The following is an 11,073-nucleotide window of genomic DNA, read 5'->3' as shown; positions in this document are numbered from 1 at the left end:
TTTGGAAAGAAAAGCTTCTTCCTGTATTCTGTGCTTACTAGCAATGCAGAAAGAATATCATTGTGATCCCAGTATTCTGGGCAATTAACACAATTCCAAAGTTGAGCTTTTTGCTGGTCAGTAGAGTTACCTGAAACTTAAACAAGTTGGATTAGCTAAAGAATACAAATTTTCCAAAAAACTTCTTATATGATTTCATGAAGGTTGTCTTGGTGTTGTCTAGATCACTGTGATTTTCTGCTCTTCTCCTTTGGTTTCACACTACAGTACTTCTAGAATTTTTACCCAGCCTTTCAATAACACCTCAGTGATCTGGAAGGCCTTTCTAGGTAATTAGTATGCAAATGTGCATTTCTGTGTGTGATCATAGACAAGCTATCTTCTCCTGCTGAGAAACTGATTTTGTTAGTGGGCCCGGAAAGGTGTGTTTTTCATTTAGACATGCTTGTGTGACTATGAACACAAGGAAAATTCCACGTAGGCAATAATTGATATGGAAGAACGCTCCGGATGACAAAACAACAACATAACCAATATTTTGGCTCTTTAGCCTTTACTTTGCATGCTGGTGAAGGTGTGGATGACACAGAGAAAGAGCTTTTGGAAGTAATTTGTAGTTTTTCACTTAATTTAAAATGTATCTGCTTTTTGTCATTTTAAAGAGTTTCTTCTTTTAGATTTGGCTAGAGAACTAATATGTGTTCCAGAGAAATATGCCAAATATTCATCTGACTTAGCTCTTTATTGGATTCTAGCCTTGGTGGGCTCTGCCACCTGTATGATTTTGAGCAAGGCACCCTTGGGTCTTGGTTTTTTTCTCCACCTGTTTCATTGAATATCCATCTTTTCCCCTGAAAGATAATGCTTAATTTTTCTGGGTAGCTGATTCTAGGCTGCAATCCAAGTTCCTTTGCCTTTAGTAAGTAATATCAGATTCTCCTTGATCTAATAATTCTGAAATTTAGCTATGATTTTCCTTAGAATTTTCATTTTGGAGTCTCTTTCAGAAGGTAATTGGTGAATTCTTTCAAAGACTATTTTACTCTCTGGTTCTAGGACATCAGGGTAGCTGGATGATTTCCTGAAAGATGATGCCTTTTTTTTTTTTTTTCCCAATCATGGTTTTCAGGAAGTCCACCAAATCTTAGATTGTCTGTCCTAGATCTATATTCTTAATAGGACTTTTTAGGGCAGTGGATAGAGAAGCTGAAATCAGGACCCATGAGTTCAAATCTGATCTCAGACATTTAACACTTCCTAGCTGTATGACCCTGAGCAAGTCATTTAACCCTTATTGCCTCAAAAAAAAAAAAAAAAATAGGGCTTCTTAAACTTTTCCACTCTTGAACCCTTTTTGCCAGAGAAATTTTTATGACCCTAGGTATATAAGGGATATAAAAGTTACAAAAATACAAATCAAACATTTACCTTTATTTTATTTTATTTTTTTTAAAGGCAATACATATTTTATTACACAGAATATTGGATTTAGAGTCAGGAAGTTCTGAGTTCAAACTCTGCCTTGGGCATTTAAGAGATGTGTGACTGAGCAAGTCACCTGACTTTTCTAACCTATTTGTAAATACATGTAAAATGGTGATAATAGTAGCACCTACCTCCAAGAGTTGTTCTGATAAAATATGCAGAGCACTTTACAAATACTAAAATACTGTATGTTAACTGTTATTATATAATTCTTTTTTAAAATTTTTTAAATTAATTTTTATAATTATAACATTTTCTTTGACAGTAATATTCATAGGTAATTTTTTTTTTACAACATTATCCATTGTACTCCCTTCTGTTCCAAATTTTTCCCCTCCTTCCCTCCACCCCCTCCCCTAGATGGCAGGCATTCCCATACATATTAAATATTTTATAGTATATCCTAGGTACAATATATATGTGCAGAACTGAATTTTGTTATTGTTGTTGTTGCAAAGGAAGAATTGTATTCGGAAGCTAAAAATAATCTGGGAAGAAAAACAAAACAAAACAAAACAAAACAGTGCTCACAGTTTACATTCATTTCCCAGTGTTCCTTTTCTGGATGTAGCTGATTCTGTCCATCATTGATCAATTGGAATTGGATTAGCTCTTCTCTATGTTGAAGATTTCCACTTCTATCAGAATGCATCCTCATACAGTATCATTGTTGAAATGTATAATGATCTCCTGGTTCTGCTCGTTTCACTCAGCATCAGTTGATGTAAGTCTCTCCAAGCCTCTCTGTATTCCTCCTGTTGGTCATTTCTTACAGAACAATAATATTCCATAACATTCATATACCATAATTTACCCACCCATTCTCCAATTGATGGACATCCATTCATCTTCCAGTTTCTAGCCACTATGAAAAGGGCTGCCACAAACATTTTGGCACATACAGGTCCCTTTCCCTTCTTTAGTATTTCCTTGGGATATAAGCCCAGGAGTAGCACTACTGGATCAAAGGGTATGCGCATTTTGATAACTTTTGGGGCATAATTCCAAATTGCTCTCCAGAATGGTTGGATTCTTTCACAACTCCACCAACAATGCATCAGTGTCCCAGTTTTCCCACAGCCCCTCCAACATTCATCATTATTTGTTCCTGTCATCTTAGCCAATCTGACAGGTGTGTAGTGGTATCTTATAGTTGTCTTAATTTGCATTTCTCTGATCAATAGTGATTTGGAACACTTTCATATGAGTGGAAATAGTTTCAATTTCATCATCTGAAAATTGTCTGTTCATATCCTTTGACCATTTATCAATTGGAGAATGGCTTGATTTCTTATAAATTAAAGTCAATTCTCTGTATATTTTGGAGATGAGGCCTTTATCAGAACCTTTAACTGTAAAAATGTTTTCCCAATTTGTTACTTCCCTTCTAATCTTGTTTGCATTAGTTTTGTTTGTGCAGAAACTTTTTAATTTGGTGTAATCAAAAAAACATTTACTTTTAATAAATCATAATTTCATGACCCCCCCCCCCCCCATTCAGTTAAGAGCCTCCATATAGATAGGATCGTAACGGTTTAAGAAGCTGGAATCTAGATGACTTCTAATGACTTTTAGAGCGCAGAATCTAAGGCGGAAGTTTTTGTTCCTCCTCTCCTCCCTTGCGCTCTCTCACAGCAGGGGAGAACAGTTAAGGAGTACTCCCTTTGGGTAGATTTGGGTGGGACCCATTAGTAAAGTTCTGCCAGAGAATACAGATATAACTATTTCCAATCCTTGATTCCAAGCTTGTTGGGGGGAGAGACTAGCGGTGTGTAATGCTGAGTGGACAAAGTTTGTAATAAAATCATATTTAGTGCAGTCTCTCCGATGTGGAGGAAGCCTAAAGACACCAGAGCACGAGGGATTAGAGTGATAAAGAGAGGATGCGGGTGCAAGTCCCCTCGCCACCCGCTGGATTGGCGTTCAGAGCCGGGCCTGCACCAGGTGGGACCCGGAGCTCGAAGGCCGGCTGCCCCGGATGGGACCAAGGCCCTGTTTATGCCCCGAGGCTCCTCGCGCCGCGGAGAAAGTGGGCCGATGCGGGTGGAGCTGTCCACCTGCGGAGCTGGGAGCCAACAGCTGCGGCAGCCGCAGAGCAGCCTCCCGCGGCGGGCACTTCCCCGTGGGCGAGGCGCGCTGAGAACGGGCCTGAGCAGGCGGCCCCGCGTCGGGCTTCGGGCCGCCCCAGCTCGCCTGGCTCTCGGCGGGGCTGCCCAGATAGCGTTAGCTTGCTTCCACGCCGCCCTAGCCTCTCACCATGGGGCGAGCTTTTAGCTTGTTGATTTATGGCGCTTTCGGTGGCAGGTAATTGAGCAGCAATATCGTATTTATCATCTAACCTGTCACAGAAGCCGCTTGCTACTCGGCTTTTCCAACACGTTTGTGAAAGGGCCATTGACTTCGAGGAGCGGCGGAAGACCCTCAACGATGGTAGGAATTCAAGGTTTTGCCCTTCTAACTTCTGCACGATCGGTACATTTTCCATCCCCCACAGAAGGGGGGAATGAATGCATTTAGCAGCCGGACTAACCTTATAGCCAGAGTAACAGAAATTGGCGGTCATTCATGCTTGAAACATGTCCCCTCCTCCCCCAATACATGCACACATACATAGCTTTGGGTTTTTTTGTTTTGTTTTGTTTTTGTAGGGTTTTTTGTTGCTGTTTTGGGTTTTTTTTGTTTTGTTTTATTTTGTTTTTTGTTTTTGTTTTTGTTTTTTTGAGACTAAGTATTTCTCATCTCACTCAAGCTGGAAGTATATTGACCACTTATTCACCACTAATAAATTGGGAAGCTTTGACCCTATCTCTTTGCCCCTCCTTAGGCAACCTGCTGGACCTCTTCTTCACTTCTATGGATTCACCATCATGGTGCCAGATTTTATGCGGATACCTAATTGGCTTTAGCTGAGAACACCTGATTTGAAGCATCTCCCAGCTCTAGTTGGCCTGATAGTAGAGACTGTAAGCATAGAAATAAACAACTTTTCGTTACCATCCTCAGACATTGTACCTTCCTGCTAAACTGGACTGCTAGCAGTTTGATTAGTTGGACAGTTCACCTCCTACTTCTATACATTTGCAAAAGCCTAGAATGCACATTATGGCCTCTTTTCTACCTCTTAGAATCTTTACCTTCCACAAACTAAGGGATCATCTTGGAGAAGACTTCCCCGAATAGCTCCCTTGTCTTTTTTTTTTTTTTTTTTTTTCATTCATGTTCAAAATTCCATTATTAGAATTCATTTCTTTGGCTCAAAACCTCATCCCTTCACAACATAGTATTTTCACTTTTTTGTTGTTTGCTTTTTCTCTTTCTCATTCCCCCCACCCTTTTAATCTGATATTTCTTGTGCAGCATAATTGTGGAAACATGTATAAAAAATTGCTTATGTTTAACATATATTGAATTACTTGTCATCTAGGGGAGGGGAGGAAGGAAGGGAAAAATTTTGGAACACAAGGTTTTGCAAGGGTATATGTTGAAAATTATCCATGCATATGTTTTGAAAATAAAAAGCTTTAATAAAGAAATTGACACCATAAAAATTTTTATCCCTGCTTAAAATTCGGATACACTTGGAAAATGTGAAGTTTATCTTGTGGCTTATAACTTGCTTGAAATTTTTTCATGTTAAAAAAAAAAAAAAGCAGTTAATTCCCAATGCACACCTTACTCATTGAAACTACCCTTAGAGCAAAAACAGAAACACCAATAGCAAACTGGGTAAGCAAAATCAACCAACAGATAATTAAAAACTCCACAACAATAGCCACCTATCCCATTAATGAGAGAAATGTTAGAAATTATCTTATGGAGTTTATCCTGAAAGCTAATTTTCATGGGCAGAGGAAGGGAGAATAAGAGGGTGGTGGGCCCCTTAGGGGACATGAAGGCAGAAAAGGTAAAGCCTGGGGCAGGAAAAAAAAAAAAAAAACTTCATACTCCACAATTTTGTGCAGGAATCAAACCTGTGATCAAACATATCCTTAATTTCAAGTATAACCTTAAAAAGTCCCATGTTTAGTGTTATGCAGTCCTGAGTTTGTCCATTGGTTACAATTGATGCTCTAGGTTCTTTCTCCTTCACTTTTCTCTTCCTGCAATAGGTGAAAGGGGAAAAGGAGTCTAGGTATTTTGGGGGGAAGTGAACAAAGAAAAATAAATCCTTTTATTCTATTTCTGGAAGTTGCAAAGGATCATTAGGGCCTTTTTGAGATTAACAGTTGTGATGTAGCCTGGGAATGCTCCTGTCTTTTCCCCACCATCATCAACTATGGTCAGAAATAAGACACACTATTTTACATCCATTCAAGGCTATTTAACTATTTCTGACGACTCCATGGAGTAGGAAGTACCTATTAACATATTTCTAACCTCAGAATAGTATCAAAAGGTCAGGCTTCTCCTGTTTTAGATTGGTGTTTTTTGAAAAATTGGGTCGGGAAAGAAAGGACATAAATTACTTCATTTAAAAATATTTATAAAATTTGAGTTAATTCAAGTGAAATAAAGATCATCAAGGATTTCATTTTCCTTTTGGCAATTATAATTTGCTGATTGAAGAAATGAGGATCATGTATCCTTGAAAAGAGTACCCAGACATATCAATGGGAGTAAATTGACACACTTTAATAATTAGTTTGCCTTGACAGTCAAATATTTTGCAGCATGACCTCAATTTAAATTGCTCAATATGATGAGACTTTGAAGACAGTATGAAAATAGGGATGGGATCTGATAGCTTCCTACCCCCATCTGCCACAAGTAGACAGTTTTCCAGTTGCTTCTCTTATCCCAAACTGGAGGTGATTCTAAATAACTAGAAAATCCTCCATAGCTTATGATTACTTCAGAAATCTGGTTGCAAAGTTTGAAAAATATGATGTTAATGTTAATCCTTCAGCTATCTTCTTTTAAGAATGAAAAATGTTCTGATAGGCGTTTGGGAGAGCTTGAAGATCAGTGAATGAATAAAATGTAGTAGCCTGGAGAACCTCTGGTCCCTCCCTTTTCCTATCCTGTTTTCTTCCTGAAGATCAAGTCTAATATCTTCAATCCATTTTTGTGCTCTTCTGTTTTTCTCTCCTAGGAGTATTTGTCGATACAGCTGCATGCCTCGGGAACTATGCAATTACTTGTTTTTAACAGTAAAGTGCTGTTACAAAATGCTTGGACTTGCAAGAGAGTTGTTTGTACTTTGGACCAAATCATGCTGAATCAAATACATGAGTATACATCTCATATGGCTCTCTCATTTGACTGCTTTTATGGTTATTCTTTCTCTCTTTCACCAATCTCAGCTGCACAATAAGGTTCTCTCCCAATTCTAAATCATATGAAATAATGTACACAGTAAAAAGACCCAACCCTCAAGCTTCAGAAGTGGTCACATGAATAATGTTGCTAAATTTTCCCCTCTTCTTGAAAGAAACCATAAAAAAACAATGTGTTCCTTTGGGAAGGCAATGCCAATTATGAGGACAATATGATATTCTTGTCATCAGAAAGAAAAAAAAGTATAGTTTTAAGAAATGATGGGGAAAACATTAAAAGACCTAGATAAGAAGTATGAAAAGATTCCTAAAAAGTTCATTGTAATTTGCATGCATTTGCCTAGTAGAAGAAAGTATCTCCAGATTGAGCAAAGCATAGCCAGTAATGATTTAGCCATTAATGTAAACACTAATTAGAGAGACTTACTCTTCATTGATGAATGATGCTGGAACATATGGAATCAGGTTTAAGTTGGGAAGTAAACATAAAGGTGAAGGAAGAAGGAAAGGATATAAATGGATGCAAAGCAGAAAGACATGTTAACTAGGACTCTATCTGGCTTTGACTTTCAGATTTTGAGGGTTCTCCCGTCCTCCTTTTACCTAATGCTAGAAACACATCTGGAGCACAGTCAGAGTCAAGGAGCAGAGTGATGGTAGTTTTCACTTTTTTGTTGCTGCTGGTAAAGTCATAGCCCAGAGTTCTGAGCATCACTTAAGGCATGAATTAAGCCTAGTGACTCTTGCTTCAAATTATGGGAAATGGAAGACTTATTTTAAGTTAACTCCATGATTTCCTCTTCATCAGCATACTAGAGAGTAAATAAAGGGGCTGAAACTTTCACCCAGGATAAAGATAATTGGGGTTTACTGTTGTTTGTATTATTTGCCTGCTCTATCACCTGGTCATGTTTTTAACTAATTAAATTGCTTTATTTTTTCTATGTGAGGTTAAAGTACTTGGCTAACAATGGCTGAATGTAAGAGAAAGGCATGAATGTTGAATAATTGGGAGTAAAGGTATGGTTGCCCATAAACCACATGGAATTGTTATATTTAAATTTTTTCTATGATAGAAGTCTAGTCTAGATTTCCATATTTTAATGTCTTCAATGGTTCTATGATCCTATCAATTTGGGTATTGGCTCTATTGGTAAAGATTGCAACTATAGGATTTCTCATCCTATGTGCCCATGTTCAATTCTATTCAACCAACACTTATTAAGCCTCTCTCCTTTGTAAGGAATTGTATCAGATGCAGAAGACACAAAAAAAATTCAAGAGCTCTTGCAATCAGAGGTTTACATTCTACTGGGAAGAAGGGAGATATAACATTCTCAGATAAATGAATACTTTGTCACTTGATATGGGAGACTGAAGATTTAATAGCTAGGGAGGAGAAGGTGGGTCTTGTGAGAAGGTAAAGATTCTAAGAAGTGGAAATAAGGAGGTAGTATGCATTTTTATAATGCAAAGAAGTGGGAGATGGATTTTCCAATTACTCAAACAACTAATAGTCCATCTTAACTGGAAGGTAGAATGTCTGAAGATAATAATAGTCAATTTTACTTCCATGCCCTTCTTTACATAATATGTCCCTTACTCTCTATCTATAGAGTGACTATCCCATTTCAGGCCCTCATTATCTTTCACTCAGATTACTGCAGCAGTTTCCCAACTTCTCTCCTTAAACTTGACCTCTTCCTTTCATCAATGCATCCTCCACAGAGCTGCCATATTGATATTCTTAAAGCACGGATGTGAGCATTCAGCAGCTTTCTATTGACTCTAGGATAAAATATAAATTGCTCTGTTTGGCATTTAGAACTCTACATAATCTAAGTTCAGCCTACTTTTTTAGGCTGATAGACATTTGCCATCACTTACACACACTGTATTCCAAACAAACTGAATTCTTGTTGCTCCTCATGTACAACATTCCACTGTGTCTTTTTGCCTTTACTCAGAGTCAGATGCCTTTTTTCCCCTTCTACTTTGTGTAATCTGTACTTCCCTTTTTCTACTTCCTAAAAGAGACCTTTCTGATTCTGAACTCCATACCAAATCATTTTGGATATATTTTGTTTTTTCTTTTTTGTTTATATATCATTTTACCTCTGCTCTTATTTCATTTTTTAATAGTACCTTCTTTGTCAAATGAGGTAATGATTATAAAGCACTTAGCACAGTAAGCATCATATAAATGTTAGCTATTATTATATAGTATATCCTTAATAAATAATTATTTGATGAAAGGGAATTGAGTAATATCAATTTTAAAAAATATTAATGACTTTTTTTCAAAATACATGCAAGAATCATTTTCAAAACATACCCTTGCAAAATCCTGTGTTCCAAATTCCTCTTCCTCCCTTCCTCTCACTTCCCTCCCCTAGGCAGCAAGTAATCCACTATAGGGTAAAACATGTACAGGAATTGGGTAATATCTATGAAACCTCGAAAGATAAATCATCCATAGAATTTCTATTTTACCTCTTAGAGGCTTTCTTAAATTTGGTGCTAACCAGTTCAGTACTTGAGCTGTCAAACCATTAGATCTTATTCTTGTCCCTTTGGATCCCTTTAGGGTTAGTTAAACAGAGCTCCAGGTCTAAAAGATTCACTCAAGATGATTAGGAAAATAACAAATCTCTATTTCTTCTGGGACAATGAGAACAAGTAATAATGAAAATCTTGATGCCTGAAATCCTGCTCCTGTCTTAAGCCAATAAATCAATCATCTAGTGAGCATTATAATAGAGAATTGGGAAGCAGTCCTTGCTTTCAAGGGGAGAACGATCTCTAGAGGGATTGGAAGGGTGGTGATGATGTAACAAGGGGAAATAAATAATGACAACTGTCAATGTGTGAATTAAATAAATGTCTCAATATCAATTAACTTTTGATGATATGGCCTGGCTTTAGTGAGAAATTCTGGACATTTTACAATGTCTAATGTAATTATAAATCATTGTGAAAATGTAAAATACATCCTGCCTTCTCTCATGTAATTGACTCACATCAGAATACTTTTCATTCATGTATGTGTGTGTGTGTAGGAGGAAGTTTCATGTTTGTAACTTATGTCTCTTTATTTCTGAGTCTTTCTTTCTCCCTTGTGACAGAGATGCCAAATTTATATGAAAAAATGAAAGGGAAAATGTTCACCAGATAGATGTTCTTCACTGCTTCAGGTTCCTGGCCTCTGACTAATGAAGAGATCTTTCCTTTCTTTTGGACTCATTTTTTACCTTAGTCCTCAGCTAGATTTTCAGATCTAGGAAATGCTTTTTGGTTTCTTTAGAAAGTTGAAATAGAAATTTATAGCTATACCTATAACATGCCAACATAGTAACCAAGAACTAAAAGAAATCAGATGGCAGATATTAAAAGAAATTTAATGAAAATGGTTCACTTATCTTACTTTTCCTTTGGGGTTTATTAGAAATTTGTATCAGTGAGTAAATAGGGCATTTGGAGGAGGTGACTATTATCAGGAGGGAAAGGGTTTTGCAGAGATAAGTGCCAGGCAGAGATATTGAAGTTATTGTGAAAAGGAGAAAATTTTTTCTGAAAATTTTTAGAAGTTTTTTTTTTTTTTTTTTTTTTTTTAACTAAACAGAACTGAAGTATGATTCAGGTAATAATAAGCTTGTGAATCCTGTTCTTTCTTGATTTTGATGAGGCATCTTGGAGCATGCTGAGTTAGTTTCCTTTTTATTAACTTCTTAGTCAATATTATTGGCAAATTTTATGCTGCATTTTTTGCAAGACCCTTTATTGCTTTAGATGAGTAAGAAAAAATTAAGTAAGGAAAGAGCCCTGATCTTTCAAGATCAAGAGTTCATTTTATTAGCCTGAATAATAATCTTCAATGGAATAGAAAGTCAACCTACATTTTTATTAAGCCTTTACTATATGCTAGACTATATATGATAAACATTGGGAATACAAATGCAAATAAAAAGAAAGATAACCTCTGCCCTCTCTTCCTCCCTTTCCCCTCTCCCCCTCTTTCCTCCTTTTTCCTCTTGCCCTCTCTTCTCCTCTCTCCCTCTCCTACTCCTTCTCTTTCTTTTCCTTTCTCTCCCTCTCCTTCTTTTCCTCTTTTCCCCTTTCTTCTTCTTCCTTCTTCCCTCTCCCTTTTTCTCCTTCTCTCCCTTTCTTTTCTCTCTCCCAAATCCAATTAGTTCACTTTCCATCTCTATAGATTCTGTATCTATAGTAAACTTGTTGAAAATAGAACGCACGTTTTTCCCTGATTGTCCTTCCTTCAAACTTCACTTTTTGTTGTGTTTTTTGTTTCTCACCA

This window comes from Sminthopsis crassicaudata, chromosome 5 (assembly GCF_048593235.1).
Source record: "Sminthopsis crassicaudata isolate SCR6 chromosome 5, ASM4859323v1, whole genome shotgun sequence".
NCBI lineage: Eukaryota > Metazoa > Chordata > Mammalia > Dasyuromorphia > Dasyuridae > Sminthopsis > Sminthopsis crassicaudata.
The sequence above is the reverse complement of the archived record's forward strand: the minus strand, read 5'-3'. Positions refer to the sequence as shown.